Source organism: Acinonyx jubatus, chromosome B4, assembly GCF_027475565.1.
Source record: "Acinonyx jubatus isolate Ajub_Pintada_27869175 chromosome B4, VMU_Ajub_asm_v1.0, whole genome shotgun sequence".
Lineage (NCBI taxonomy): Eukaryota > Metazoa > Chordata > Mammalia > Carnivora > Felidae > Acinonyx > Acinonyx jubatus.
Genome location: NC_069387.1, coordinates 97,389,674 through 97,411,797, shown reverse-complemented (window position 1 = coordinate 97,411,797; position 22,124 = coordinate 97,389,674). Strand labels below are relative to the sequence as shown.

Below are 22,124 nucleotides of genomic sequence, written 5' to 3'. Positions count from 1 at the left end.
AGGAGCAGCGATGGGGAGGACAACTTTGGTAGAGTGTCCAGTGGCCTTGACCAGCAGGGCCGAGGATGGCATCGTTCTGGTCACTTCTCGGTGTCATTTTCGAGGAACCCTCGAAACCCATTAGAGGAACCCTCTAGCCGTGGTTCCTGCCTAGTTTCTAAGCCTATTTCTCCAGCTATCCTTGCTATTTTGTGAGCCATGAGATATCCTTCCAGTAAATGCCTTTCTGCCTAAATTGGCTAGAGTCAGTTTCTGTTGCAAATTAAAAAAAACAAAATCCCAATTGATGTGTTGCACAGACGTTGTTCACGTCACAAGTATATATGGACTAAGGAATGTGTGCTCATCACTATCTTAGATGTTAAGGATAACAGCAATGAATATGATCAACAAGGTACTTGCCTTTATGAAGAAATTTTAGTTAGGTGCAGAAAGACCATAAACAAGAAAACGAGCAAAATAATGTCAGCGAGCAACAAGTGTTACGGAGAAAAAAAAAATCACAGGCCTGGGGGAGAATAACTGGGCAGCAAGGCTATTGCACCTTGGATTGGGAGGCTTTAGAACATCTCTCTGGCGAGGTGGTATTTGACCTGAGAGCAGAATGAAAAACAACAACAACACAACAAAACAGTAATGGGTAAGTCTCAGGGCAATATATTCCAGGCAGAGGTACTAGCAGGAGCAGGGGTCCTGAGGTGGGAATGAATGGGATGTGTTCGAGCAACATTAAAAAAGAAAATACAGGTGGAGCCTGGCGAACAAGTGGGGAGGAGTGAAGATGAACGCAGACAGAGGCTAGAGCTTGTAGGGCCTTGTAGGCCACAGTTAGGGGTTCTGATTTTGTTCTAAAGATTTTAAGTAAGAAAGTGAGAGAAATTAATTCATATTCTAAAAAGATGGTTCTGATGGTGTGTGGAGAACGGATCATGAAAAGACAAAAGTGGAAGCCACAAGATCTGTTGGGTGCCTGTTCCAAGAGCCTGGGCCAGATGGAAGAGGTTAGCGGGGACAGAGTGAAGAAAGCGTATGCCGCCAGCTGCTTCTCTTACACCTCTGGAAAGTTTATGTTAATCAAGGGACCGTGAACCAGGGCCACCATGTAAATGCTTGAATAAACACTTCCACTTCCAAGCAACTGAGAAAGTCCAGGCAGTTTCTTTGTTTAATTTTTGTGTAATTTTCCATTCCATTCAGCTGAAAAGAACAGTCAGGCAAACATCGCTGCTCAATTCTTTGGCTTTGTGATAGAGAGAATCAGAACATAATGCCCCCAAAACCAAAATTCATTTTCCTCACACTGAGATGTTTTCTCAGTTAATTCAAGGTTTCATGACAAAGCATGTTTGCTTAAAATTGTAGAAACATAGGCTGGTCAAAGTCATTCTCCAAACAGTGGTCTTAATCTAAAATACTTATGTGTAAATGTGTAATACTGTTTTGTGTATAGTTAAACAAGCCAGATATTTTAGAAACATAGTGCCTGGTGTTTGCTCAAGTTCTTTATAATTAACTCCATAAAACCAATACAAAAAATTATCGACAGCAAATACTGATTACTTATCACTGTTTATTGATTCTATTAATACTTCTGTGAAACTATTCCTAATCTTAAATAAAATAAGAACGTGAAAGAACAGTTTATGAAATAATTCAGCAAAAAAGTTTCTTATTTTGCCTTTCACAACAATAGGGGATCTTTTGGTGCTATTAAAAATTACTGATGGACAACAAGATGGATAATTAGGATGTTATCTAATTAGTAAATTGACTCACATTGTCTCCATGTATAAATGGTTTGACTTTTAAGTGAAATGATTAGTAAGATCAAATAATTGTCAATTCAGCTGATATAGTTTTTAGTCCTCTTTGAATGAATTATTTCCTCTCAGCTAATTATGCCGGAAGGAGACGTATTTTTGTATTTAGCTGTGCCGAATGTCATTTTATTTATTATTTTTTTTTTATTATTTTTTTTAACGTTTATTTACTTTTGAGACAGAGAGACAGAGCATGAACGGGGGAGGGTCAGAGAGAGAGGGAGACACAGAATCTGAAACAGGCTCCAGGCTCTGAGCAGTCCGCACAGAGCCCGACGCGGGGCTCGAACTCACGGAGTGTGAGATCGTGACCTGAGCCGAAGTCGGCCGCTTAACCGACTGAGCCACCCAGGCGCCCCCCGAATGTCATTTTAAATTTGCCTTCCAAGGAGAGGGCCTTATGGAACTAGGTTTTAATTGGCCACAGTGGAAATATGGGTAACATCAACTTGATCTTAGGCAAGAGATCAAAACTAAGAGATTGAAAGATAATTTTCAGGTATTAGGGGCAGGATATAAGTTTTATGGAAAACCTACTCTCTATTAGATATTGTGCTAAGCGTTTTATCTATTTAAGGTAAGAGCCCTGCGAATAAGCCTATAGAGAAGGCAGCTCCAAAGGATGTCACATCTAATGAATGGCTGAACCAAGATTAAAATCTATGTATATCTACCTACAAATATTTTGTGCTTCCTATAGATTCTTGTTTAATCTCCCTCAGTGTTCTCTCAGTAGTTAAGTCCAACTTTTTCCATTATTTCTGCCCCACCCCTATTCTAATTAGAACCTTTCACCCTGTAGGTAAGTGCACCTGACACCTTAAAAAATATTTGCTTTTCTTCTGATCGTGAAAGTGAGATGTACTTGCAGAAAACTTGGGAGCCACAGAGGAATTTTAAAAATATCCTATGTTCTTTGAACATAAAAATAACCTCTGTTAATGTTTTGATGTCATTCATGTCTTTCTCTTGAGTATTTTTCATACAAATTTGGGATTATGTTTGATCTCCAGCTTCGTGTTCTGCTGGGTTTATCTGTTATTGTATCATTATATTTTTTCCTAGTTCACTAAATATCCTTTGAAAATGTAATATTTATATGGTGTAAACCACCCTTCTGAATGGATTACTAGAATACATTTAATCATTCTCTCATATATGAATATAATTTTAATCAATTTTTCCTCTTTTTAAATCCTATTATAATAAACATACCTATTTGCTCACTCTCTGGTGATTTGCTGAAAATACATTCCTATAAGTAGAATCCCTGTATTTAAAGAACCCCTCTTTTTTAAAAAGGCTTTTAATACGTATTGACACATTTCTCTGGTTGCTTTCCATGTAAGTTGTAACAGTTTGTTCTCTTTCTCCTCTTCAGCATGCTACACCCACAAAATAACTTTAAATTTGAGAAGCAAAAATTCCATCTAATTATGGTTTTAATTTGAATTTTAGCTTACTAGTGCAAATGGATCTTTTAAGATAGTTTATTTGTTCTTTGCATTTCTTCTGTAACTTGACCTCTCATGTTCTTTGGCTTTTTCTTACTAATTTGAGTTGGAGGATGTTTCCTCTTTTTTAATTTTCTTGAAGAATTTTTATAAGATTAGAAGGATCTGGTTTCAGAATATTTGGTAGGAATTCACCTGTAAATCTGTTTCAGCTGATTTATTCTTTGTAGGTAGATTTTACAATGTTGATTCAATTTGTTTAATGGTTATGATACATACAAGATACTTCTTAGAGTTAGCTTTGGTAAGTTATATATTTCTAGGAATATATCACTTTTATCTAAGGTTTACATTTTACTGGCATAAAGTTGATTTTTAAGATTTCTTTGGAGATTAAATAATTTTCCTGTTTTATTTATTTATTTTTTAGTTTTTCTTACAATTTTTTACAATAAATTTACAATATACAATACAATAAATTTTATGATACAATAAATACTAGTTTTTTGGTGACTGTTTTGTTTCAGGTGGTTAAGCTTATCAACCTGTTCCCCCTACCCCACTTTGGCGTATCTTAAAAAAAAAAAGTTCAAATCAAGTTACCCTTAAGTTTTTCTTTTTGTTGTTTTTTTTTTTTTTTTGCTTGTTTGTTTTTGTATTGTAAATTTTCCAAATCTGCTGTGGAATTTGAGGGATGCATTGATCAAGAGCGCTGAGGCAGCTTGAGCAGTGCTGAGTAATGTATAGAACTGTTGAATTGTGGGGAGCCTGGGTGGCTCGGTCAGTTAAGCAATGGACTCTTGATTTCGGCTCAGGTCATATCTCACGGTTCGTGAGTTCGGGCTCTGCGCTGACAGTGTGGAGCCTGCTTGGGATCCTGTCTGTCTCTGCCTCTCCCTTGCTTGTTTGTGCTCTCTCTCTCTCTCTCTCTGTCAAAATAAATAAACTTAAAAAAATAGTTGAATCGCTATATTGTACACCTGAAACTAATATAACACTGTATGTTAATTACACTGAAAAAAAAGAACACGGAAGCAGGCAGCTCCCACTCTGTGTCAGTTTACTAGGACTGCCGGAACAGAATACCACAGACTGTTTACTGGGTGGCTTCGACAACAGAAACATTGATCCCAGTTCTGGGTGCTGGAAGTCCAAAATCAGTAGGTTCAGTTTCTTCTGAGGCCTCTCTCCTCAACCTGCAGGTGGCCGCCCTCTTACTGCCTCTTTACACGGTCATCCATTCTTTGTGCGTGCACCCCCCCCCCCCCCCCGTGTCTCTTTGTGTCCTAATATCTTCTTCTTATAAGGACACCAGTGAGATTGGGTTAGGGCCCACTCTAATGGCCTCATTTTAATTTAATTACCTCTTTAAAGGCTCTGCCTTTAAATACAGTCACTTCTGAGGTACTGGGGTTTGGTCTTCAACATATGAATTTGGGGGCAAGGGTAAAATTCAGCCCAGAATGTCATCTTTGAGGGACCTGGTCTTGAGAACTTGTGGATCATCACTCTGGAGCTCTCTCAGGAAAAGCTCTAGGAGAGGTTAGAAACTTGGGCCTTGGGGCGTCTGGGTGGCTCAGCCGGTTAAGCGTCCAACTTCGGCTCAGGTCATGATCTCACAGTCCGTGAGTTCGAGCCCCGCGTCAGGCTCTGTGCTGACAGCTCGGAACCTGGAGCCTGCTTCAGATTCTGTGTCTCCCTCTCTCTCTGATCCTCCCCCTTTCATGCTCTGTCTCTCTCTGTCTCAAAAATAAATAAACGTTAAAAAAAAAATTAAAAATAAAAAACTAAAAAAAAAAAAAAAAAGAAACTTGGTCCTTAAATGAAAATGCAGAGGAAAAAGAAGCTATGTTCAACGTTAGTACTTGTATTTTTCGAAACCTCTATGCCATTTGTTTTTACTACTCTACCTAAAATGGATTGAAAATGGGATGAAATTTCTCACTACATTATTTGTGGGTTTCTGCAGGAATTTCTAATAATGTCTCTTTATTCCTAATAGCATGAGGTATATTAATATACACTTAAAATAGGTGAAGAACTAATTTCAGTTTAGAAGTAAGAGAATATGTTATGAAAGTCAAGAACTTACCTTTTGATCCAACAATGATACCATTAAAAGAAATTCCCTCTGACCTTTGATTAATGATTTGATCTTTACTTTTACTGCTCTAGCCAGCTTTTAAACTTTCATTGCATTTTCTTCATAGGAATTTTGGTGGGTAGCTCGTAGACATAATCAGACATGTTTAGCCACATGTCCCTTTTACATACTTGCTAAAATGACTGCTTTTCCTATCTTGCTACCCATCACCATATCATTCCCCAAAGTTTTTAATTTTTAACTGAATTATAATTGACATATAACTTTATATTTGTTTCATGCATATAACATAATTATTTGATATTTGTATATATTGCAAAATGAACATCATAATAAGACAAGTTAACATCCTTCACCACACAGCTACAAATTTCTTTTTCTCGTGATGAGAACTTCTAAGACTTACTCTCTTAGCAGCCTTCAAATATGCAATATAGTATTATTAACTATAGTTTCCATGCTGTACATTACATCCTCATGACTTCATTTATTTTATAACTGGAAGTTGGTACCTTTTGACTTCCTTTACTCTTTTTGCCCACTCCCATCCCACCTCTGGCAGTAACCACTAATCTGTTTTCTGTATCTGTGAGCTCAGTTTTTTTGTTTTGTTTTTTGGTTCCACACATAAGAGTGAGCATATGGAATTTGTCTTACTCTCTGTGACTTATTTCACTTAGCATAATGCCCTCAAGGCCCATTCATGTTGTTGCAAATGGCAAGATTTCCTTCCTTTTAATGGCTGAGTAATATTCTGTTGTATACACAGACAACACACACACACACACACACACACACACACACACACCCCACATTTTCATTATCCATACATTGATGGACTCAGGTCGTTTCCATACCTTGGCTATGGTATATAATGCTGCAATGAACATGGGAGTGCATATATCTTTCTAAGTTAGAGTTTGTGTTTTCTACAGATAAATTCCCAGAAGTGAAATTGCTAAATCATATGCTAGTTTTATTCTTTTTTAATTTATTTCTTTTGAGAGAGAGAGAGAGAGAGAGAGAGAGAGAGAGAGAGAGAGAACGAGCTGGGGAGGGCCAGAGAGAGAAGAGAGAAAATCCCAAGCAGGCTTCGTGCTGTCAGCACAGAGCCCAATGCGGGGCTCAAACTCATGAACCATGAGATCATGACCTGAGCTGAAGTCAGACACTCAACTGACTGAGCCACCCAGGCACCCCATCGTCTGTGTTTTTTATAGTAACTATACCAATGTAAATATTTTTGCCAAGAGTGCACAAATGTTCCTTTTCTCCACATCATTCTAATAACCATTCTAACAGGCATGAGGTGCTATCTCATTTTGTTTTGATTTGAATTTCCCTGATGATGAGTGATGTTGAGTACCTTTTCATATATCTGTTGCTGCCCCCCTAAGTTTTTGTTCTAACTCTTCTCTCCTTTTCTTCCCTGCCTCAGAGAGTTATTACTAAGACTAATCCTCTACGTACATTCCTTTTGCTGTTCCCTCCCCCTCCCAGGGCATTGGTCTCCACTGTATGGTTCAGGCTTTCTAGGAGGTACCAATGAACATTCTTTTGGGGAGCAGGGAAAACGCTAGAACTATTAATTACATTTATTTTATCTCCTCTTCAGTTGTTTTTGTTTTATAATTATATTCTATAATGTATAATATATAATTACATAGCACAGGTACAATTTACCAATAAACATATGTGTAAATGGTTTATTAAATGAACAGAACTCATCGGGGTGTGCCCCAGATTGAATGATTTGCATGCAGGAAGTTTCTTGGGGAATGTTCTCAGGATCAACATCCGTGGAGGTTGAAGGAGACAGGATTGCACCATGGGTCTCAACTGGGGCAGATTTAATGCCCCGAGATATATTTAGCATCATGGGGAAATATATTGGCATCTAGTGGGTAGAAGCCAAGGATACTGTTAAATACCCTCTAATGCACAAAGTCGCCCATCCAACAAAGAATTGTCCCCCTCAAAATGTCAATCTTGCTGAATTTGAGAAACACTGGGGCAGAAGGAGAAGCCGGGTGGCAGTCACAGCCGAGGCCTCATTTTATTCAGCGGGGAGCTATGGAGTTGCGTCCTTTGGTGTCCAGCATGGACCAGTCATTGGATACAAGCTGCCTTCAGAAATGGCCTGTTTTGAAAGTCTACAGTATGCACTCTTTTGTGCACAGCTTCTTTTGCTCAACATTATATTTATGACATTCAAGTTATTGTTGCATACAGCTGTAGCTACTTCCCTTTTATTGCCATATACTATTTCACTGCATGAATGTATCACATATTGTACCCCTATACCATAGGTGAACATTTGAGATGTTTCTAATTTTTTTCCTATCACAAATAATGCTGCTGTGAACATTCTGGTATACATCTCTAGCTATACATGAGCATGTATTTATATTGGGTATATATCTAAAAGTGGAAGCACTGAGTCATTGGTTTTGCACATTTTCAACTTTAGTAGATAATGACAAATAGTCTTCCAAAATGGTTTTGCCAATTTACAGTCTCACGGGCAGTGTGTGAGTGTTCCCATTGTTCTGTGTCCTTGTGAACACCTGGTGTTGTCAACCTTTTAAATGTTACCATTTTGATGAGTTTGTAGTGGTGCCACACTATGAAACTGAATGAATTTTCCCAATGACTGATGAGGTCATCATGTGTTTATGGTCACTTGAATACCTTATTTAGTGAAAACCTGCTTAAGTCTGTTGCTCACTTTTCTATTTTGTTGCCTATTCTCTTCTTCTTGATCTATGAGTTCATCATAATCTAAATACACCCCCTTTATTAATTGTGTATTTTCCAAATATCTTCCCCTATTTTCATATTCTTAAAGTCTTTTGATGAAGTTATTAATTTTAATCCAAATTTTTCATTTCTTCCTACTGGTTAGTGTTTTTTTTCCCACTATATAGCCTAGATCATGAGCATGTTGTCCTCCAGAAATTTTATTGTTTAGTCTGTCATATTTAGATCTACAGTCTACTTGGAACTGATTTTATGTATGGTGGAAAGTAAAGAGTTAGAATTCCATTTTGTTTCCAAGTGGATGTCTAATTAATTTACCCAGAATCGTTTATTCAACATAATGAACTTTCCTACTGTTTTTATTGCCTACTTTGTTGAACATTGAGTCCATACATGCAAGGGTCTTTTTCTTTTCTGTTTTGTTGGTATATTTGTCCATTTTTTCCCCCTTAACTAGTGGAGCTTTATAATAAGTCTTGATATCCAGTAGAGCAAATCATCTAATCTTGTTTTTCTTTTTTTGTTAAGTTTTTTTATTTTAATTCCAGTAGAGTTAACATACAGTGTTATACTAGTTTTAGGTGTACAATATGCTGATTCAACAATCCTATACGTTACTCAGTGTACTGAGTGTACTTTTAATCCACATCCCCTATTTCATCCATTCCTCCCCCCCCCCCCCCCCACCTACCTCCTCTCTGGTAACTATCAGTTCTCTATACTTAAGAGTCTGCTCCTTGGTTTCTCTCTCGCGCTCGCTCTTTCTCTCTCTCTCCTCTTCGAGCATCTGTTTTGTTTCTTAAATTTCATATAGGTGAAATCATATGTTACTTGTCTCTCTGACTGACTGATTTCACTTAGCATTATACTCTCTAGTTCCATCCTTGTTGTTGCAAATGGAAAGGTTGCGTTTTTATGGCTGAATAATATTACATTGTATTTTATACCACTTCTTCTTTATCAGTACATCTATTGATGGAAATTTGGGCTACTTCCATAGTTTGGCTATTGTAAATGATGCTGCAATAAACATAATAATGCTTTTGAATTAGTGTTTTTGTATTTTTTAGGTAAATGCCCAGTAGTGCAATTACTGGATCATAGGGTAGTTCTATTTTTGACTTTTTGAGGAGCCTCCAAACTGTTTGCCACAGTGGCTGCACCGGTTTGCGTTCCCACCAACTGTGCACGAGCGTTCTTTTTTCTCCACATCTTCATCAACACTTGTTATTTTTGTGTTTTTGATTTTAGCCGTTCTGACAGGTGTGAGGTGATATCTCATTGCATTTCTGTAATGATGGTGATTTGAGCATCTTTTCATATGTCTATTGGCCATCTTGATGTCCTCTTTAGGAAAATATCTGTGTATGTCTTTTGCCCATTTAATTGGATTATTTTTGGGGGGGTGTTGAGTTGCATAAGTTCTTTATATATTTTGCATTCTAACCCTTTCTTGGATATGTCATTTGCAAATATCTTCCCCCATTCCATAGATTGCCTTTCAATTCCATAGACTACCTTGTTGATCGTTTCCTTTTCTGTGCAGAAACTTTTTATTTTGATGTAGTCTCAGTAGTTTATTTTTGCTTTTATTTCCCTTGACTCAGGAGACATACCTAGAAAAATGTTGCCATGACCAATGTTAGAGAACTTACTGCCTGTATTCTCTTCTAGGATTTTTATGGTTTCAAGTCTCACATCTAGGTCTTTAATACATTCTGAACTTATTTTCATATATGGTGTAAGGAAGTGGTCCAGTTTTATCTTCCTTAGCTATCCAGTTTTCCCAACAGCATTTGTTGAAAATATTGTCTTTTTCCCATCGTATATTCATTCCTCCTTTGTGGAAGATTAATTGGCCATATATTTGTGGGTTTATTCCAGTTTTTCTGTTCTGTTCCATTAATCTATGTGTCTATTTTTATGCCAGTACCATACTGTTTTTATTACTACAGCTTTGTAATATAACTTCAAGTCTGGAATTGTGATGCCTCAAGTTTTGTTCATCTTTTTCAAGATTGTTTTGGCTATTTGGGGTCTTTTGTGGTTTTATACAAATTTGGGGATTATTTGTTCTAGTTTTTGGAAAGTGCTGTTCATTTTTTTTTAATTATTAGTACGCAACACATGTATACTAGCAATCTTACAATTTTTAAAAAATTTTTATATATTTTCGAGAGAGAGAGTGTGAGTAGGGGAGGGGCAGAGAGAGAGGGAGACACAGAATCCAAAGCAGGCTCCAGGCTCTGAGCTGTCAGCACAGAGGCTGACGCAGAGCTTGAACCCATAAACCATGAGATCATGACCTGCACCGAAGTCAGGTGATTAACCAACTGAGCCACCCAGGCACCCTGCTGTTGGTATTTTGATTAGGATTGCATTACATGTGTAGATTGCTTTGGGTGGTATAGACATTCTAACAATATTTGTCTTTAATTTCTTTCATCAGTGTTTTATAGTTTTCAGAAGTAACACTGTCCTGATTTTTCCCCCACAAATTAATTATAACTCTTCTAGAACTTCATATAAATGAAGTTACATACTATATACTCTTTTTACATAAGGTTTCTTTCTTTTAGCATAATTTTGAAATGTATACACATTATTGCTTATATCCGTAGTTTTTATTGCTGAGTAATATCCCATGAATATGATGCATTATGTTTATCCGTTCTCCTCTTAATGGACACATGGGTTGTTTCCAGTTTTGCAATGTTATGAATAATGCTATTATGAACATTCTTACGCAAGTTTTTCTGTATAACTATATTTTCATTTATTTTGGTAAATATTAGGAGTGGGATCACTAGGTTATAGAGTAGGTGTGTGTTTATTTTATAAGAACTGCCAGGAAATTTTCTGTGGTTATACTATTTACATTCCCACCAGCAATGTATGAAGGTTCCAGTTGTTCCACATTTTCATCAACATTTGGTGTTGTCAGTTTTTTTAAAAAAAATGTTTAACATTTATTTAGTTTTGAGAGAGAGAGAGAGAGAGAGACAAAGCGCGAGTTGGGGAGGGGCAGGGAGAGAGGGAGACACAGAATCCCAAGCAGACTCCAGGCTCTGAGCTGTCAGCACAGAGCCCAACATGGGGCCCGAAGCCTCAAACCATGAGATCATGACCTGAACTGAAGTCAGATGCTCAACCAGCTGAGCCACCCAGGCACCCCTGGTGTTGTCAGTTTTTAAAATTTTTGCTGTTCTGGTTGTCATATAAAGAAATCTCGTTGTGGCTTTAATTCAAATTTCTCTGATGAATAATGATGCTGAGATCATTTCCATGTATTTACTGACAATTTGTATGTCTTGCTTTATGAATTGTCAGTCCAAATGTTTTGTCTATTTTTTAAATTGGGTTGTATGTCTTCTTATTACTGAGATAATCTTTTTTATATACCCCAGATACCAGTTTTGCAGATTATCTTCTTTCAATGCATAGGTTGCCTGTTCATTTCTTAATAGTGTCTTTTGATAAGCAGAAGTTTTTGATGCAGTATAACTTAACAATTTTATTTAATTGATAACACATTCTGTGGTCCGTCTGTATTCTCCTCTTTTTCTAAAAGCTTTATAATTTTAGCTTTTACATGTAGATTTATGATGTGCCTCAAATTAATATTTGTGTATGGCATGTAATAAGACATAAAGTTCAGTATGTTCTGTATGCATATCCACCTGTTCTAGCACCGGTTGGTGAAGAACTTTTCATTACTCAGTGGGATCTTTTAACATTTAATGTAATTATTGACATAGTTGGATTTGGGTCTGCCATTTTATTTTTGGCTCTCTGTATGTCCCATCTGTTTCCCTTTAGCTTATTTGAATAATTTTTTAGAATCCCATTTGAATTTACTTATTGACTTTTTAGCTATACCTCTTCACATTAATTTTTATTGATTGCTGTAGGAATTAAAGTAGATACCCTTAACATTTCACAGCATACTTAAAATATTGTACCACTTTGTAGCAATTTTGTAGTTTATTCCATTCTTTCCTTTATGCTATAGTTTTTATATGGACTATATATTTTTTTCCTAAGCCTGATAAGACAGTGTTTTTAATTTTTGGTTAAGCAGTCATATCTATTTTAAAGAAATTAGGGGCACCTGGGTGGCGCAGTCGGTTGAGCGTTCGACTTCGGCTCAGGTCATGATTTCACAGTTCGTGGTTCAAGCCCCGCATCAGGCTCTGTCCTGACAGCTCAGAGCCTGGAGCTTGCTTCAAATTCTGTGTCTCCCTCTCGGCCCTTCCCCTGTTCATGCTCTGTCTGTGTCTCAGAAATAAATAAATACATTAAAAAAATTTTTTTAAAGAAAGGAAAAAAATTTTTATATTTGCCCACATATTTACCTACATGAACAATCAGCTATTTAGTTCTTTCAAGTTTTTCTTTCTAACTGTATCTTATAACATCATTTTTCTCTTTATTCTATTGTCGTATTTGTCTCCATAGTACCACATGACTAAATAATGCCTCTTAACTAATCACCTTTCCTTCAGATTCGCTGTTCTCAGATCTTCTCTCCAAGATATTGTAATGAGAAATACAGCAGCAATGAGGAGTCCCTGAGCAATTTGAGAAGAAAGTTAACATGTATAATCTAACTCAGTGAATTGCCTGTAAGTCAAGCCTATTTTCAACAATTTTATGTTCTATGCATTGCCTTGTATTGGGCTTTGCACAAAGAAGACATTCGATGAATATTTATTAGATTGTTGGATGAACAAAGGGACTCCTTTTTCTTACATACAATGAAGGAGAACCTGTGTTACTAACACAAAGTTACTGCTCTGAAAGCTGTTAATAACAACTAGCAAGGCATGCATTGCATGGTATTGCTTCTCAGTGAAAATACACAAGCCACAAACAAATCTATTTCTTTGTGCGTAAAATAAAGGATGATTATAGACAGTCAAGAGAATCCTCTGGGAAAAGGGATGAAAATTTATGAATCATCCAGAAATCTGTCCAGCATATAGCATATGTCATATCATTCAATCCCAGGCAGTTTAATTTCAGGATGAAAAGACCTAAAAGTCCCTCTGCACTCAGGATATTAAATTCATGATCTAGTATTATTGCCACAAACATGGTGTCTGCTTATGAATGTCTCCAAGTACCTGTTTTATTTTCTAAAAGATGCAAACTGAGATGCTAAATGATATTTTCCCTTCTTCTCCTTCTTTACTTTGTGTTTTCTTTTCGTGGAAGCAGGTACATTTTATGCTCATTCAGCTAAATAAACTGCTGAATTTGTGAGCTGAGAAGAGACTCCTCAAAATGGCAGACAGGAGGGGTCTCAGATTAACTCAACAGCTGGATTTCTACACCAAGACCTGCGAAGAAAAATGAGCTATGGGGAGCTAAAGAGAAAAGGAGGATAGTTTAATTAAAACTGGCTCAGGATGGAAACCTTAATGAATTGCAGTCCCAGAGCAGAGCAGAGCAGATCTCGAGACCCGAAAGTCCTAAGGGAACTGTCAATAATAAAGATGCAATTATCTGAACTGATTGCCCACGAGACTCCACTTGTTTTCGATAGTGCCACGTGTTGTTTCTCAGGGCATAATGATTTGGCAGAGAAATAACCTGGAAGAGTGTGCCAAAAATAGCTGCTTCGTAATTACATTGCTACTTTCTGTAAATCTGATAATGAGGTAATATCTGGTATGCAAAAATTAATCATGCATCCAGAGAGTTCTATATTAAATGTCACATGAGTGAAATTTCCACTCAGTAGATACAACCTAGTCACAAAAACCTCTGGGAAACTGCGTTCAAAAACCAATTCTGGATAAAAGAAGCCAGATTTGCCTTCAGGTTTACAATGTCAATCTTATTAGAGCAGAGAGGAAAATTTCAATCTAGTGAAAGGACACAGTCTCATGCTGTCCCTGCAGTGTCCTGAATGGATCTGAGGGGTGTCAGGAGGCTGAGTGAATCCTTGGGAACTCTTGCAGAAGTCTGATGTGTTTATACTGTTGTTAATTAAAGTCCCTGTTTGCTACGACTTCTGTAACAAATTGCCACAAACGAAGTAGTATAATAAAAGTTTATTATTTTATAATTCTTTAGGTCAGAAGTCTAAAATGTGTCCACAGGGCTGTCTTTCTGAAGGTGTTAGAGGAGAATCTATTTCTTGCCTTTTCCAGTCTTTAGAGGTTGTCTTCATTTCTTGACCGTGGTCTCTTCCTCCATCTTTAAAGCCAACACAAGCATCTTCTTTCCTCTCTGACCTCTGCTTCCATACACACATCTCTCTGACTCTATTCCTCCTACCTCCCTCATAAGAACTCTTCTGGTCACGTTGGGTGCACCTTCATAATCCAATATAATCTCCCCTTTTCACTATCCTTAACTTAATCACACCTGTACAATCTCTTTTACCAGGTAGATATCACATTTATAGGTTCTGGGGAGAGGATGTGGACATTTTGAGGGGCCATTATTCACCCTTCTACATCTCCCAAAAGGTCAGAAAGACTTGTAAGTAGAAATTAGCAACCTTTAGGTACCAAGGTAGAGACTGATAGTATTTTATACTTTCCTGATATTGTGATAACTACATCCGTTGATTGTGTCAGCTGTGAATGCCAGGAGACTACTACAGAGAAGCTTAAATTATGTAAGGAGGTTATTATCAGTCCTACAATAGAAAGTCCAAACAAAGGCAAGTCCATGGTTTCTCATGGTCTCTTCTTTTCCTGCTCTGCCATCCTTAGGGGTGACTGAGGCGCCTTATGTGTCCTACCAGGTTTCCAGGCAGGAAAAAGCAAAGCAGAAGGGTCAGCGCTAATAGACTTCCACTTACATCTTTCCCCATCCTCATCAACCAGTGATTGGATAAGACTGGCTCTTGTATTTTCAAAAATGTGTCCCTCGCTCACCCAACTTACCACAAGAGTCTCCCAGTAATAACTAAACTCAACCACAGTGTGTTTACATGTGACCCAAATAGCAAATATTTTAAAATCAAATTATTTAAACGAACCCAAATGAAAGATATGGTTGTAGTTTGCTTCTAAGCAAATCAGCCGATTTTTCCATTTTTTGAGGGACTGAATCAACAGGTTATCTCATCATGTTGTAAGTCAGCCTCTTGTAAGCACACGCCACTTTTCTAGATACTTCCCTTTCGCGGTCAGGATGGCTGTAGGTAGATTCAGGGCAGCCATTCTGTCCAACGTATCTATGGCTCCTGTCCCCTGTTGATGAGTTGGGTCAAAAATCCCAGTATCCTTTCTGGACCCCACTTGTTGACCACAGTTGATTCACCTAAGACTGGACAACAACTGATAAAAACTGACTAGTCTTTTGCCTCAGAATTTTAAAATTGGAACTGAGAGAGAGAAGATTACTCTCTCCCTGTATGATTCGATTATAACACATAAATCAAGGAGCTATTGATCTCCACATTTCCGGTGTTGACTGGGGAGCAGAGGAAGCTAGTCCTCAGAGAAAAACGGTGGAGTAGAAGCAGAAAGGAGCACAGACAAAGCCCTGGTTCTAGATCATTCCTGGAGCCCAGCCATATTCCCATACTGGGTTTGGCTGCTGACTTTTAGTTATGAGAATGCTGGGGTTAGTTCAATGTAGCATTCTATTTTTTACAACCCAGATACAACTGTATATAATGTAGGATTATTACTGATCCATAAAAACGATGTCTGTAAAAGAACTACTGATGTTATAACAAAAGAAATCACTTTCATTAATTCAAAGGCAGAATTATGACTGCTGGGCTATAATTAATCAAACTAGTCTTATTTTTCACATATTCTTACTACATCACACAGTATGATAACATGTTAAAGCATTTGAGATAACAATTATAAAATTCAGGACATATACATAAAATCTGGAAGAGTTACATACATCCAAAAGAAAATTTGAAGTATTTTTATAGAAATGAAATGTGTTTATTTCAGACTTTACTTCAAACCTCTGGCATAGACTAGAGAGGACTTCAGTGTAATATAAAAAGATTTATTATCATTAAAAGGCTTGGTTTGGGATTTACTAACCTTGGAAATTAAGGAAGTGCCATATTTGTATTAGTCACAGAAAGCCATCTCTTAATATTTAAGATGAAAACAACTTTATCAATAGCTTACTTCGAGATTCTGAAATCTGACAGTTCAGAAGCCAATTATGTTTCATTTAAAATATAGCTATAGCATAAAGCACCAAAATGTGGATCTGCAGTGGTGAGAGAGTGTACTAGATTGCATATTACATTGCTAATTCGTAACGTTTCTTCCTAAAACTGCAAACAAAGCCATCTCAAACATCTTGTTAATGAGCCTTATTCCACCTCCTCTGGGAACGCAGACAGGGTTTTGCTTCCAGCCCTTCTGGAGGCAAGTAAGGAAATGGAACTGACTGGGCTATAAATCCAGATGAAACCCTCATATGAAGAGAATTCTCATTTGTGCCATCTGCTCAGGCTGAACTGGAGATGAAATTATAAGGTGTCATTGGCACAATCCCTGGAGGATTGTCACCAAATGATCTTCCTCCAAATTTGCCTTCAACTAATCACAAGCGGCTTTCATTCCTTCTGCTGTGTTCATCATCATGTCACCGGCCTTAGATTTTCCCATCCCCGACACAGCTGACCAGTCCTTTTCTTGAAATGTGCTTCTCTGACATGCAGCTTTCTGAACATACTTTCAGACTCTTGTCTGTCTTCTCAATATGCCTATTTTCCTTCCCCTAGGTGCTAAATGTGGGCATATTGGAATATGTTATCCTTAACTACCTCTTCACTAATCCCTATACTTTGACCTGGAGTTTCCACTGACATATTTGTGCAAATTCCCAAATCTTCCCTTGAGTTTTATTTCTGTTCCTCCATTAGCCAACTGGATACGTCCAACTACACTGGCCCGTCAGCAAATCGAAAACTTGCCACATCTTTGAACCCCCAAATATTTACCCTCCTGACTTTCCTAGCGCTATTTTCTTAAATTTTTAAACCTTTTATTTATTTTTGAGAGACAGAGACAGAGCATGAATGGGGGAGGAACAGAGAGAGAGGGAGACACAGAATCCAAAGCAGGCTCCGGTGTCTGAACTGTCAGCACAGAGCCCGATGCGGGGCTTCAACCCACGAACTGTGAGATCATGACCTGAGCCGAAGTCTGACGCTTAACCGACTGAACCACCCAGGCGCCCCTTTCAGTGCTATTAATGGTACGGTTAATTTCCAGTCTCCCAGCCTTAAAAAAGGGAAGCAGGCTTTTTGTTTGTTTTTGTTATGGTTGGGTTTTTTTTTTGTTTTTGTTTTTGTTTTTTGTGTTTTTTTTACCTTTACTTTTCCTTCCCATTTTAAAAGTTGACAAGTTCTGGCTAGCCATAACTTAGTAATTTTGTTCTTAGTAATTTTGTCCCCACTTGTTTCTTACTCTAGTTTTTACCGCCATCATTTTGGCCCTCATTAGCTTTATGTTTAGACTATGGTGACTGTGAGGAGGGCTGCTCACCGCCACCATAGAGGCGGCAGGTGAGCCTTGGCCCCCAGTTCAGTCACTGCAGATGCACCGAGGCTTTCCATGTCCAAGAAAGAAATCTCAGGAGCCTCCAAACTTGATAAAACCCATGCTCACTTTATCATAACACCTGAGAGGACAGGCTCTATGGAAAAACAACAGAGAAGACTTCTTGGTATTCTGCAAGATAGAGGTTCTGCTGTCTTCTTGTAATTTGGCCATATTAGAATAAATGTTTTTCCAATGTAGAAGGGAGCTACTAATGAAATGAAGATACCAGTTACCCAGTAGCCTTCAGAGATGTTTCATTAACATCCTTCTGGGCTGTTACTCTTAGCTTTCTCGTCTACCTATGTTTTCTACTAACACTGTGGTTTTTTTTTTTTAAATTAATGTTTATTTATTTTTGAGAGAGTGAGACAGAGCATGAGCAGGGAAGGGGCAACGAGAGAGGGAGACACAGAATTCAAAGCAGACTCCAGGCTCTGAGCTGTCAGCACAGCCCCCAGTACGGGGCTCAAACTCACGGACCACAAGATCATGACCTGAGCTGAAGTCAGGTGCTTAACTGACTAAACCACCTGGGTGGCCCTTTCCTAACACTTATCAGAGAGCTTGGGTGGATGAACAATGATGGTTTATAAGATGAGCAGCCCAGAGTAAGGAGATGTCCATATTTCTCCTGCCCCTCTGCTTTGTACTGTCTGTGGAGTAAGAGGAGCTTGTCAGATGGCTCTTAACCTACCGAATAAAATAAGCAGTGGCACATGTTATGGACAGAAACAGTCAATTTGGGAATATATTCCTGGGTTATCAGTGTGGAACACACCTTTCTGAAATCAAACAGAGCCAACCAATTTCCGGTATTAACTTTGTTTACAGACTTAATCCTGTAGCTTTCTGTCTGATAAACCTGTTTCTGTATCTTTTGACTAATTCCGTGGCTTGTCTGGTGAGAGGAATTATTGAATTAGCTTATGCTCTTTTTAATTAGGAAAAAGGCACTTTACTAAGGATATGCTAATTATTTATATACACTAATACGTGTGATATAAATAGAAGCTCCATTAACTCAGAAACTTGACTATTTCTTTTATGCCAAAGTAAAATTTCTTGTTTTAAAAAATTCTATGAGAGGCACAGTTCCCCTATTCAGATGAATCTCCTAATCGTTTTAATATTCTTGAAAAGTATACTGATTAGCAGTATAAAACTTAGATTTAAAATCCTAATCATAAGAATTACTTTTGTTTTGTAAAATACCTTTTACCATATTTGATTGCCTCTGTAATGTAGATGCATCTTATAATCAATAGCAAATGAAATTGCCCAGCCACCAGGGAGAAGGTAAGTTGAAAAGTAGTTTTCCATGACTAGATACATGTGTATGAGCTATCGATCAATCAAATGTCACCTTAATAAGCGATTTGCATTAGTAACATCACACTCTGGTGAATTTTAAATTAAACTCAAACCCTCAGCTGTCAGTTAAAATTTCTTTTAAAATTGATTTTATTATTCAATCTTGAAATGAATATTACTTTATATCTGTAAGATCATCTGCTTTGCCCCAAGTGATAAGTTGAAAGGCAGTAAAAGTGCCAAATTAGGGGGAAGAGGGAATTTTCTAAGATAGCAAAGATTGGTCTAGCCAATGCAAGCATCATGAATGTCTAGCACCACAGCATTAAACATTCATCTGTTGAAAGGTCCCAGCTGGCTTATAAAATAAGCTATTTAACTTCCACTGGTACATAATTTAATTCCTAGATGCAAAACTACAAATTTAGCTAAATTGAAAGTTCAAATGAATCTCCAGTACTATTTAGGATGTGCCAAGATCATGATCAAGATTCTGAAAAGCAGTGTGTCCCTGTAATGGCATATATGGCTCCTCAAGGCCAAGAGTGATTTAGAAAAATCTTTATATTCTCAATGTGAAGAAGAGTTAGGTCACTCTTTCTCAGTGTGTGTTGATGGACTACTTGTATCAGGATTCACTGAGATGCTTGTGTAGAGTTGATGGCATCCCTGGGGTCTGCTGCTCATCCCTGAAGTTGTAACATAAAAGCAGGGCCAGAAATATGCATTTTAACAAGCCTTTCACAATGCTCTGATGTATTTTAACATTTGAACACTATTTTTAGATTCGTAGTTTGAGTGCAGTCCTAAGAAACAAGGTAGAATGCAAATATATGTGCCATTTATGGTTAATTAAGCTAAAAAGAAGATTGTGAAGATTTAATATAATATTTTTCAAGCAAAAAGAGAGTTAAGGTGAATCCTACAGTCAATGATATTTTACAATGAAAGAGCTGTGATACTTTAACAACAGCGAGCTTACAAGTCATATATAAAAAGGATGCATTTGAATTGCTTTATGAATATTCTTAATAGAACCATAAAGGCATTTTAAAAAGGAAGTATATGGGCATGATCCATATGCACAAGCTAAGTCATTCTTGTCACCGAGGCATAAGTCCTGAAATGTAGCCTACAGTTAGGTCTGGAAAAATTTAGTTCATTTGTTCAAGGAAGTGATCCAAGTCACCGCAGTTGGGGAAAAACATTTGAATACTGTTTAGAAAAAAAGCTTCATGGTGAAGGTAAGAGTAGCATAGATATAAATCACTAGGTCAAGTGCCTGGCAGATGCTCTCAACCAGGATGAGTTTACCTCCCAAGAGACGTTTTTGGTTGTGACACTGGGGTGGAGGAGAGATACCGGCGGCCAGAAATGCTGCTAAACTCTTTCAATGCACAAGACCCCACAGCAAAGAACTACCCAGCCCACTAGACAGTAGAACAGTGTCTTTCAATCTTAGCCCCACTGACATTGTGTGAAACTTGTAGATTTTCATATTCTTGCTATATGTAGATTAATGGCAGAGCAGACTAGATATGACTTATTTATTTAGTTCTGAAGTTCTAAAAGCAGAGTTTTAAAAACTAAAGAGAAATGTAATCTTACTGCCTACAATTTCTCTTTTATAAACATCCAGGAACTTTTGAAAGAAGTGGTAGTGTACAGAAAACCTGGGATAGGACACAAGTCCCCTTTTCTCACAAAACATTTTTTAATTTCATTTAATGTAGCAGAATATCATATGAGCAATACAAAAAGTGTTTCCTGAGCCCATCCTCGGTATCATGCACTGTATCCGTCCCGGGAGAATTAATTGTGAACAAGGTATGTACAGTCTTTGCCCTTAGGGAGGCTACAATTTTACAGGGTAACCAAATTAAAAAAAAAAAAACTTTATCAAACATATATGATAAGTGGAATAACCGATCTCTCCAGAGTTCTACGGGAACATTTCATTTTGAGTAGTGCTCACCCCAGGCTGGGATGGAGGGCCAGTAATGGGCAGTAAAGCCTTAGCTGACATCAGCAGGTGAGTTAGCTGAGCAAAGAAGGGAGTGCTGGGATGGGGGATGGAGCAAGCGTGAGGCAAGGGAAGCAGCAGGTGTGTGAAGGAGTCCAACAAAAACGTCAGGACAGAGCAACAGGCAATGACCGTACTCCACAGGACCGGCATCCATTGGTGGGTTTGGGCCACTGGTGTCAGAAGCAGCCTGTTTCCTGTGATGTCTCTCACAATCATTCCAACATGTGTGTTACTAAACCCTTCCCACCAACACACAACTTAAGCAACATCTCTTCCAGGAAGAGGAAGCCTTTCCTGATCTTCCACATGAAAGAAACTTCTCTCTCCTTCGTATTCCTCTGTCCATCACTTTATTTACAGGCTGACTACATGATTCTGCAGGTTTTGCATCACAACTTACCCAACGATACGTGGCAGTTCTGCTCATACAGATGGGTGTATGAGTACACCACATATTTCCTGCTAGTCTCTAAGCAACTCAACGACACAATTCTCATTGGCTTTGTCTGTGTATTTCCTTTTGTAACAAAAACATTTCGCTGGATTAAGAATTCAGTTGTCTGTACCAGTATGAATTTGGAATGTTAATGATCTACTAGTTCAGTGAGAAACGTTAAGAAAACCTATGTGTGTGTGTGTGTGTGTGTGTGTGTGTGTGTGTGTGTGTGTGTATTTTTGGAAAATGGGAGAAAAGTTGCTAAAGGTGTGTCCTTAACAGTGTTCAGATATGGTGTGAGTGAGAAACTGACCCTGCCATTTGCCATGAAGCTCCATTCAGTCAGCCATTTTCTGTTCAAAACCTTAAAATTCACTTTATGTTGTCTCATGATGATTTCATGACTTCAAAAGATTCATAAGAACCCAATCTGTTGAAGTCACCAATGAGTTTATTATTTTTGATCATTTCTGAAGTGTGTTGTGCCTTGCCATTAAGAAGTTGTTCAAGTAATGAGTATTTAAGGCATGAAATTATCAGTATCATTTACACTGAGAGATTCTGTATCACTGGAGTACCTCCGTGGTCTTTTCTTTCTTCTTTCTTTCTTTCTTTCTTTCTTTCTTTCTTTCTTTCTTTCTTTCTTTCTTTCTCTCTTTCTTTTT

The 22,124-nt window shown here is 37.7% G+C and overlaps 1 protein-coding gene across 1 annotated transcript in view; it reads left to right on the top strand.

Annotated features, from left to right (window-relative positions):
• KRR1 (KRR1 small subunit processome component homolog) overlaps positions 1-22,124 on the top strand; it is a 373,841-nt gene that overhangs the window by 263,137 nt on the left and 88,580 nt on the right. The gene's annotated exons all lie outside the window — the stretch shown is intronic.